General features: G+C 49.8%; 1 protein-coding gene across 3 annotated transcripts in view; it reads left to right on the top strand.

Moving 5' to 3' along the window:
• Positions 1-10,318, top strand: part of DCAKD (dephospho-CoA kinase domain containing) — a 37,873-nt gene that overhangs the window by 7,308 nt on the left and 20,247 nt on the right. Inside the window, exon 1 of one of the 3 annotated variants that reach the window (XM_077747750.1) lies at positions 48-507. The exons of 1 other annotated variant lie outside the window; for it this stretch is intronic. The gene's annotated coding sequence lies outside the window, so the exon portion shown is untranslated. Of the gene's footprint in view, positions 1-47; positions 508-10,318 lie in introns of those variants that run through there. One more of the 3 variants, XM_077747748.1, reaches the window with a different exon arrangement.

The following is a 10,318-nucleotide window of genomic DNA, read 5'->3' as shown; positions in this document are numbered from 1 at the left end:
TTGTTCTTTCCGGCTCGGAGAGCCGAGTTCGCCTCCAGGGCTCGTCCTGGCGTCCGGCCTGGCTCTGGGTGCTCAGAACCACCGCCCAAGGGGGTACCGGGCGTGCTGCGTGATGGAGCACACCGTACGCGCCTTCCCCCCCCAACCTTGGCTACAATTTGTTGAGCACGTACTATGTAGTAGACTCTGGGGCGACCGCTTCTGCATCCACGGCTCGTTGCCTTGGCAACAGCCCTACTAAACAGGGTGCTATTTACAGCTGTGGACGTGGAGAAAGGTTTACAACCGAAATCGTGGCAGCGATTTTGGTTTCAAACGCAGATTCAGTCCAAAGTCAGTACAGAACTTGTGGTCAGACCTGTTTGATTTTTGCGTCCAGCCTCTGCCCCTTCCGGTTAAGTGAACTCGAGTAGCTTTCCCACTGTCCGTTTGCTCCTCTCGAAGACGGGAATGATACTTATCAAGTAGGGTGGATTGAAAGTGCTTTGCTGGGTAGCTGCTGTTTTGGTGAGTGATCATCATCTCCGCTTCCCTCTTCCCCAGGAGGCTGGACTGGGCATAAAGTTTTAGCGAAGATTCCCCTCACCCCCATTAGGCCTGGGCGGCATGGTGGATTTCCACTGATTCACTTGTAAAGAGGGTGACCTGGCCGCCAGCTTTGCTTCCATCCCTTAGGTCCCAGGGGAGACTTTGGTACCGTTGTCTTTGAGTCAGCTAATGAAGTTTTCTTTCTCCTTTAGTTATGGGAAAATTATCACCCGAGTGAATCTTGACATTAAGTCCTAATTTTAAAGATGAGGAAATAGAAGCCTTCAATATGGGTTTTTGGCTTCTTTCTTCCTTATTTAATTCCTCCCTCCCTTTCTCTTTCTTCCTTCCTTCCTTTCTTTCCTTCCTTCCTTCTTTATTGGGGGATGGTGATGGCTGATTTTACGTAAATAAATCAGATGGATTTGACTGGGTGCAGATCTAGGTCTTGGGAAAAGGCGAAATGCTAGCACTCTGGCTGATGAATGCAAAGTAGACAGGCCGGTTGGGGTGGTTTTCTCTGAGCAGGGCCCTAAGTTCACACCGGATCCTCTTCTGTCTTGTGCCAGGTCTGAACCTGTCCTCCTGGGTAATATGTTTAAAGGGTTCAGATCCTTCCTTGGTGCCTTGCCTTAGGAGAAAAGATTAGGGTCGATAACTGAAGGCAGGCAAGCAGTGGATTTTTGGTTTGTTTTGGAAACTATTTACTGGCACATTTTCAGATAACTAAAAATTTTCTCTAGAAGTTTCAGTAGTTGCAAAGAATATGATTTCTGGTTAACTGTGAATATTGACACTTTAAAAAGGAAACTGTTACATCAGGCATTTAAACCTGTGCAATGGAATCTCAATACCATAGTGATTTGATTTCCCTTATCCTCTGGGAAAAAAAATACAAACCAGTTTTTATTTAACCTTTGAAATTTTACATTGTTATTTTTCTTCCTTGAACTTATATTTTCACCTAATTTTCTCCACAGAATTTTTTTCTTGTATAACAGATTTTGAAGGCCTTTGGTTTGTCATCCTACTTCTCTGCAACAAACAACAAAAAATATTAAAAGTAAAACTTTTTCAAAAATTGTCTTGTGGACATAATATTAACAATTTCTTTTGACTTGGGTTTTTATAATTGTAAAATACACAATCGATCAAAACAACTGGTTTTGATCAATTGTCAAAAACCTAAATTTTATTTGAAACGCTTCTCTTAATAAGCTGAGTAGAACTTTCTAAAGTTCATGTGTGCATCCACGTATATTTGCTAGAATGAGCTGAGGTTTGATTCATGTCTATAAGCACTGAAAAAGTCTGTTCATGTATAAACATGCAGGACTTGAAGGCATTTTGTTGTGGTAATATTATTCAATTCTTTGAACACCCTCTGAGTTATGGGCCAAAATATCACAGTGAGCTGTCACTGAAATCAATTATTAATGACCTGCCAGCAGACAGTTCTTTTAGGTCTTCCTTAACTATTGAAGGCAAAGATTTGGAAACCACCTGACTCAGCAGGAGGATTTATGTTGTCGCTCTGGGCGGGCACATAGCCACACGAATACTGATGTTTCAAAGTGCCCTCTGATGGTGCCAGAGTAATTTCGTACTAGGGATAGGGCACCATGGCGAGATTTGGCATGGGTGGCTGGCTAGTTGTACCTTTCTTTGAAACCTAGGAGGTGGGAGAGGGTGAAGGGGGACCTGGGAAGGGAGAGGATGAAGACACGTTCCCAAGCTGGTCTGTTTCCAGAGGAAGAGGCAATGGGCATTGAGGTGGAAATTTATTCCTCCTACACTGTGCCTTTGTGCCCCTCTGAAGAGCTTCCTGCACGCTCCAGGGGTTCTCAGTCCCCAGTGTGAAGACCACCTGGATCTATACATGGGCAGATTTCTAACTTCTTTTAACTTCCATTTCTTCCACTTTAGAATGGGAAAGATCCAAAGAACTGACTTCATTGGGTTGTTGTGTTGATTAGACAGGATGAGGGACGTCCCTGGCACATAGATGGTGCTCGAATGGTGGGCAGCTACTCCTTATACTCTACTTCCTGCCCACTGGAACCCACACCTTCCCAGATACTTTCTGCCTCAGTTTCCTCATCTGTGAGCCCAAGAAGTTGTCAGCCCAGAAATGTAGGAGCGGGAAGTGATGTGGAAAAGATGTTGTGATTTCCATGGTAGGCTTTCTGAAACAGATAGGCTCTTATTTTAAAATAGTTAATGTCAAGTTCCTGCTCACCCATGAGCTGGACGTTTTTCTGCATGCTTTATGTATTTGTTCAGCAGATAACTTTTTGAGGGCCTTCTACTTGTCAGGCCCTGCTTTAAGTACCTTGGATACAGTAGTGCCCGGATTCTGGGTAGAGGCAGATTACAATAAATGAACGTGAAGATACGTAATATGTCAAGTGGTGCTAAGTTGATAAGTGCTGTGAAGAAAAGTGAACAGTGAAGAGACCAGAGAGTGAAATGGGGGTGCTGTTCGGGACAGTCTCTGATAGAGTAACTGTCAGCCAGACGAGGGAGTAGGCTGGCAGCTCTCTGGGGGAAGAGCTTTCCATCTAGAAGGAACAGTATGTCCAAAGGCCCAAGGTGGGAGTGTGCTTGACAGTCAAGGAGCAGCAGGGTGAGCTGAGATCAAGGGGAGAGAGGTCCGTGGCCATCACGAAGCCCCTGTAGAACCTGTGAGGGCCTGGCTGGCGCTCTGAGTGAGAGAGGAACCATTGGAGGGTTTTAAGCAGAGGGGCAAAATTATTGGACTTGCATTAAAATTTTTTTTAATGGGGCACCTGGGTGGCTCAGTCGGTTGAGCTTCCGACTTCGGCTCAGGTCATGATCTCATGGTTCGTGGGTTCAAGCCCCGCATCGGGCTCTGTGCTGACAGCTAGCTCAGAGCTTGGAGCCTGCTTCAGATTCTGTGTCTCCCTCTCCCTCTGACCCTACCCTGTTCATGCTGTCTCTCTCTCTCTCAGAAATAAATAAAACATTTAAAATTTAAAAAAAAAATTTTTTTAATGTTCATTTGAGAGAGACAGAGCATGGGGAGGGGAGGGGCAGAGAGAGAGGGAGACCCCGAATCTGAAGCAGGCTCTGGGCTCTGAGCTGTCAGCACAGAACCCGACGAGGGGCTGGAACTCACGAACCACAAGATCATGACCTGAGCCAAAGTCGGGTGCTTAAACACCGAGCCACCCAGTGCCCCTGGACTTGCATTTTTAAAGGTTCACACCAGATACTGTATTGTGAAGAGACGACACTTGGGGAGCAAAGGTGGCAACAAGGAAATTGCTCAGAGGCTACTGCAGTAATCCATGGATGGACCCGGCGGTGTCTAGCAGGGTTGTGCAGACGCGGGGTGGGCAGGGCCAGCAGGGGGCGCTAGTGGGTGGGATGAAGATTGTGTCGGGCCAGGAGGACACCACAATTTTTGGCCTGAGCAACCGAAAAGGTGCAGGTGCCCTTTGGGGAGGTGGAGTAGATTGCAATGACTGTGAAGTGTCACACGCACTGGGGAAGATGAGGTGACGGTGACATACATACGTCCTCTTATTTAATCCTGATAAAACCGATGAGTAGTCGTCATTAATCACATTTTTTTAATGCAAGGGAATAAGCCTACAATGCTGAAGTTGCCCAAGGCCACACAGCTAGTTAAGGGACAGGGCTGAGACCCCAGCTGAGGCCCTCATGACTCTGAAGCCCCTGAGAGTTTGTATTCCCTGTGATCCTTTTTCTGCATAAGCACCAACATAGTCCAGTGCAAACAGTCTCTCTGCCCACCCATAGAAGCTCCCTGGACTGATGGCTTGTGCTTGGAGAGTGCTCGAGAAGAGTGACCTGTTCCCTCCCTTCCCCTTGGTGTTGGCAGAGGGGAAGGGAGAGGAGGACTTACCGCCAACACCTTCTCTTGTGGCTCCCTCCAGGTAATTGGCAGTTTGGAGGAGGTAGTGACTTAATAGGCCTAGCGGACGAGAACTTGGACTCAGGTTTAAACAGCAGCCTCTCACCAATAATGAAAGATTAGGAGTGGGGAAAGCATAGATAAAAATAGCACTTACTAGTTAACTGGAAAACAATATATTTTTGCAACCACTGGTTCCACAAGAAAATAATTGGGTCCCAAGGCGGGGAATGACTCGTTTTCATGAATGATTATATTGATCATTGGAGCAAAATGGATACATCCCTTTTGGAAAGCGATTCGAAGGAGAAGTGTCTGGCAGGGCAGGCATGCCCAGTGTTAAATCCTGGGAGGCTGCAGGAGGAGGAAAGGCAGCTACAAGCTAATGAGGGAGTCCGGTCCTGGCCCCAGCACAAGCAGGTTGGGGGTGTTGATTTGGAGACACAAAGAAACAGAACTTGCTTCCAACTTAAGTCCTGAGCTCTCCCAAGGGAGGAAAGAAAGTGTCCATTCAGGTATCAGTTTCTTATTCTGTTTAACCCATTGGGTGTTTTGTTTATTTCCTTCCCCCCCCACCCCCACCCCAGGAGGGATTTACTGGCTTCAAGCAGCATGTCCTAATGGGAAAGGGAGCAGGCTGGGAGGTCGATTCCAGCCTCCCCCTTGCCACTGATGGGAGAATGCAAGCCCAAGCATTTTTTTCTTCCCTTCCCTGGTCGTGGAGTCATCAAGCCATTCACCCTATAAAGAGTTTTCATACACTTTCTCATAACTAATCAGGAGCATTGGCGAGTGCTGGCACTGTTCTAAGCACGTTACATCTATGACCTCTTCTGCTCTTCACAGGGACTCAGCGTAGGTGCCATGAGCTCCATTTTACAGATGAAGAAACTGAGTCCAAGAATGGTCAAGTAACTTGACCAGCATTACTCACCTGGGTACCAGTATCCACCTGGTGGATAGACAGCAGACACTCTGCTAGGTACCGGGGACAAAGGGGCACAAATGACATGGCTGGTGGCCTCTTGGGGCTTATTTTATCCAACACGTTGAAAACAGTTGCACAAACACAATGGGTACAGGGAAGGAAAAGAATGGCGCAGAGAGTGGTCGGGGGCAGGGGTGGGAGGTGGGGAGAACTGCTCTGAGTGGAGCTGTGGTGTGTCCTCTGGCTGCTTTCAGGTCCTCATCGTCACACACACTGGGCGCTTATTGTTTACACCCGCCCCTCCCGCAGTAACGTAGAGGCTTCACTTGGAAGGGGCAGGCACTCTTGCTTTGAGCAGTGCCTGGAGCTTGACTGGCTCAATGGATGTGGAATAAACCCAGGGGAGTTAGCCAGGAGGTGAGCGTGGTGACAGGGGAACTATGTTGTACATGGAGACTGTGAGGTGGGAAAGAGACTGCGTTCAGGGGCAGAAGACAGGTGTGCAGCAGGTTCCCTGACAGGGTGGGGGTGGGGGCAGAGAGGTCAAAGGTAGGCAGGCTAGGAGGAGACGGAAGAGGGCAGTGAAGGGTTTTCTTTTTTTTTAAGCGTATTTATTTATTTTGAGAGAGAGCGAGCTAGCAAGCACGAGTTGAGGAGGGGCAGAGAGAGGGGGAGAGAGAGAATCCCAAGCAGGCCTTGAACTGTCTGCTCGGAGCCCAGCATGATGCTCAATCCCACGACCATGAGATCACGGCCTGAGCCCAAATCAAGAGTCAGACGCTTAACCAACTGAGTCACCCAGGCGTCCCAAAGGTTTTAAGTGACGTGATTAAAAGTCCACTTTAAGCCTTGACCCTGGCCACCTTGGGAGAAGCCAGGCAGGGGACTAGAGGGTCAAGTCAAGAGGCCACTGCAGAGGTCTGGGCGCAGGGTGATGGGACTTAGGTTCATAGGGTGGGTCCTGTGGAGGCAGCACAGGGCCGTGGGGTTTTGGGTCTGGAGGCCCATGGAGTAGCCAGCAGCCCACTCTCATTTTTCCCTAAGAAACACTCCCAGAGAAGATTCCAAGACAGACTTTAAAAGAAAAAAAAAAAGATTTCATTTTTAAGTATTCTCTATACCCAATGTGGGGCTTGAACCCACAACCCTGAGACCAAGAGTTACATGCTCCCCTGACCGATCCAGCCAGGGACCCTAAGACTATTCCTCCTTGAATGTTTTTTCTTCATCTTCTCTGGGCCATTGGGGCCCAAGAGGTAAAAAATGAAAGGCAGGCTTGGGGAACCTCAATGGAAGGGACCCCTCCCCCACTTACGGAGCACAGAATTCGATCCTCACTTCACAGGGTGCAGACCCCACCTCCATGACCCTTTTCTTTACACCCTGCTGCCCTTCTCCCGACATGGAGAATAAGGGAGAAGAAAGGACTTGGATGTGGCCCCCCCCTGGGACTGGAGTCCCGCCTTGGCTCGTGAATGCAGGACTGGGATTACTTCCCAGAATCCAGCTTCCATTTTTCTCGTACTAGGCATCAGCTTTTCTCTGTTACCATGGGACTCAGTGTCGTCCTTCCTCCTCCAGCTCTGGGAACAGCTTTTGGTTTTGAGGAGGAGGGTTCCCAGGCCACCAGCGGTCTTGTCAGTCATTGGTCACCCAGGCGGGCATCTCTTGACAGCTCTGGGAAGTGCTGAACCACAGAACGGAGAAAGAGAGCCCCAGCATGCCCAACAGCGTCCCTTGGGGCTGATGCCCTGTCAGCATCGGCCCCTTTCTTACAGGTGTGGACACTGAGGCTCAGGCAGGGGCAGACTTTTGGGGAATCGGTTGTTTGTTATTTACGGAGGTGGGGTCTGCAGCCTGGGCCAGGCTGATTGGAAGGCTTCCGGCAGTCACACAGCTCTGTGGCAGAGTGCAGAGGGGCTGCGACCCGGGCTTCTCGACATCCAGTCTATGACCTTCCATTTCAGCAGCGGTTCTGGTGCCCAGCTGCCGGGGACGCTAGGGTGGAGCCTGGGTTTCTGGATCTTTTCTGAAGTTCCACAGGGGATTCAGATCAGGACCAGGCTTAGGAGCTGCTGTGAGGTTCCCGCTGCCTGCGGGTGAATGGCAGTGGAAGGAGGGGAAATCAGTGGATTCTGGAGAAGCACTTGTGAGCCAGAGCAGGAAGAGGGAAAAGAGGTGGTCACTTGTCCCTGGGTGCCTGGAAAGGAGCTACCAGACGGTTCTGGGTGAGACTCAGAGTCCGTTGAAACCTCAGCCTTGTTTTCCTCCTGGCTCAGCCTGGAGGGGGCCTGGGCCCTTGCTCGCTGCATCTCCCTCCAGGGGGAGTACCACGTGACTGCCCTGGCTCACCTGTTGGTGCTCTGTCCTTCCTGGCTGGTTCCATTTGTTATTGTCTCTCCCTCCAGTGTTCCCGAGAGGCAAGACCTAAGTCCTCCTTCAGTTACCTGGGAGTCCCAGGTGCAGAGCTGCAAAGCACAGAGGCGCTCAGGCCGCGCTTGATGAAGGAAGGAGTTCAGAGGGGCTTATTGGACTATAACAGCTGTTATTTGGCCCGTCCCCCTTCAGCCAGGAGTCCACGGCCTCCCCAGCATGTGCTCCTCCATCTCCTTGGCCTTCCTGACAGAGGCCAAGCAGCTGTTGATCTGTTTCCACAGATGGTCATCCGAGGCTCAGAGAAGGGAAGAAATTCATTAGGTTGCCCCGGGAATCCGGGACAGAGCGGAGCCCGGAATTTGCATCTGTGCTCTGGTGGCTTCCGTAAGACGTCACGCCGGTCTGCAGAGGGAGAGCACCAGTATGGTCATCTAGACATCATCTTTCTTTGGCTCTGAATTAATCTGCATATAGCCATATTCACTGTCCTTATTTTGTCTAAGTCTAAAGATAAATTAAATTTTCATTCCCTTAGTACGTTAAGGCAGGAATCTAGACCCAGAGGTAGGAATGGAATTCAGGGCTCCATTAGTAGCCCTGGCCCTGGGTGAGTCCCTTCCTCTCTCTGGTCCTTAATGAAGAGTTAGAGTCGATCCCAAGCCTGTGATGCAGCAGAACTGCCAAGGAAGCTCCATTGCTAGAGATTCTTTTCTTTTCTTTTTTAAGTTTATTTATTTGAGAGAGAGAACATACATGCACAAGTGAAGGAGGGGCAGAGAGGAAGGGATAGAGAGAATCCCAAGCAGGCTCCTTGCTCTCAGTCTGGACCCCATTGTGGGGCTCAAACCCAGTGAGCCGTGAGACCATGACTGGAGCCAAAACCAAGAGTCAGACATCCAACCACTGAGCCTCCCGGGCGCCCGTCAGTTGCTAGAGATTGTGATCCAGTGTGTCTGGGGAAGGGGACAGAGTGTCTCCTGGGCCTGTGAACGAGCAAGAGTTGAGGTCACATGCTCTTCTGGGCCCCTTCAGCCACGTCTGGCAAAGTCGGGTGACTAGGGGAAGTAGCTTGTTTTCAGCAATGAGGGGGTCAGAGGCAGTGGGTCATTGGGCCTTCCGCCTTCCACTCCCATCCTTTCAGACTGGCCTTCTGCAGAGAAGCAATCATGCGGCTTTAGGGACAACAGCACAGAGCTGGGATTATAGTGCCGTTGTTGCTGGATTTTCCATTTCAAAGCTTCAGCTGAGTGAACAAAAAATTTTTTCTGACAACTGAACCCTGTCCTTAAGTCTTCTTTATGTAAGCTGGAGGGAGACCACCTGGGGGCGACTCCAGCCCCAGATTGAGGAGAGCTGCTTCATAAATGGTTTAATAACTGAGTTAGGTCTCTCCATTTGGATGACGACTCTGGTGGGTATTGTCTTCTCTCCGCCCCTGGCTGCCTTGGAAGAGCGAGCCTGGGCAGATTTAAACTTCTGGGCTAGTCCCCCCCGCACCCACATCCGAGCAGCTGTCTCCCCTGTCACTTGGTGTGTCCTCAGGGGACGCAAACTCATTTCGGTATAAGCTCAAGCAAAGTGCAATTAGAACAGTAAATCTGCCATTATAAAAAAAAAAAAAAAAAAATCCCATGACAGATTTCAAGGTCCTAGAGAAGTGATTTGATGCTGAGGGAGGGGTGGGAGAGACCTGGCCTTCACTTTAATTTCTTTCAGCCTGGGGACAGAGTCCAAGATGTGGTGACCCTGTTTACTCCCCAAAAATGCAGCATGGCTTTAAAAATGTCTTTTGTGCGGAGTGCCAGGGTGGAACATCGGTTAGGCATCTGACTTTGACTCAGGTCATGATCTCGCGGTTTGTGAGTTCGAGCCCCGCGTCAGGCTGTCTGGTGTCAGAACAGAGCCCGCCTCGGATCTTTTGTCTCCCTCTCTCTCTGGCCCTCCCCAGCTTGTGCGCTCGCTCGCTCTCTCTCTCTCAATCTCAATCTCAAAAATATATAAACATTTATTTTGAAAAAGTCTTTTGTGAGATAGTCTGAGGTTGCAAGAATGGGGACGTAACTTCATGAACGTCTTTTTTAATCTCTGTGCCTCGCAGTGTGACTTCAGCCCCTGCCTCCCATCCTATGTCTCCATCCTCAATTCCTTTACAAGACACTTACTGTGCAAATGGCTTTGTGTGCATTTCCTCATTCAGTCAGCAAAGAGCCTTGTGAGATAGGTTCTGCCCTCACCCCCCCCCGTTTTATGGATAAGAAAACTGAGGTTCCGAGAGACAGGCCACCTGTTCAGGGTTGCAGAGCATTGTGAGCGGAGGAACCAGATCTGAAGAGGCCCGTGCGCCTCACCTCCGCGGTGCTGCAGCCGCTCTGTCTGAGGGAGCCGCACGTTCCAAGGCCAGGCTCAGAGTTCCCTCCCGCAGCCTGTCATCCTTCCCTCGTGGGCAAGATCCAAACCCTCTGAACCTCAGGCCTAATGGCCACCGAGCCATTGCTTCCGCTGAGCTCCCCGTCTGGACCACTTCTTGGTTGAAGAGGGAGGATTCTTTTCAGTCGATACTAGCCACCCAGAAGGTCTCAGTGCTG

This window comes from Crocuta crocuta, unplaced genomic scaffold (genome assembly GCF_008692635.1).
Source record: "Crocuta crocuta isolate KB4526 unplaced genomic scaffold, BGI_CrCroc_1.0 scaffold289, whole genome shotgun sequence".
Lineage (NCBI taxonomy): Eukaryota > Metazoa > Chordata > Mammalia > Carnivora > Hyaenidae > Crocuta > Crocuta crocuta.
This window is presented reverse-complemented; position numbering and strand designations above follow the sequence as displayed.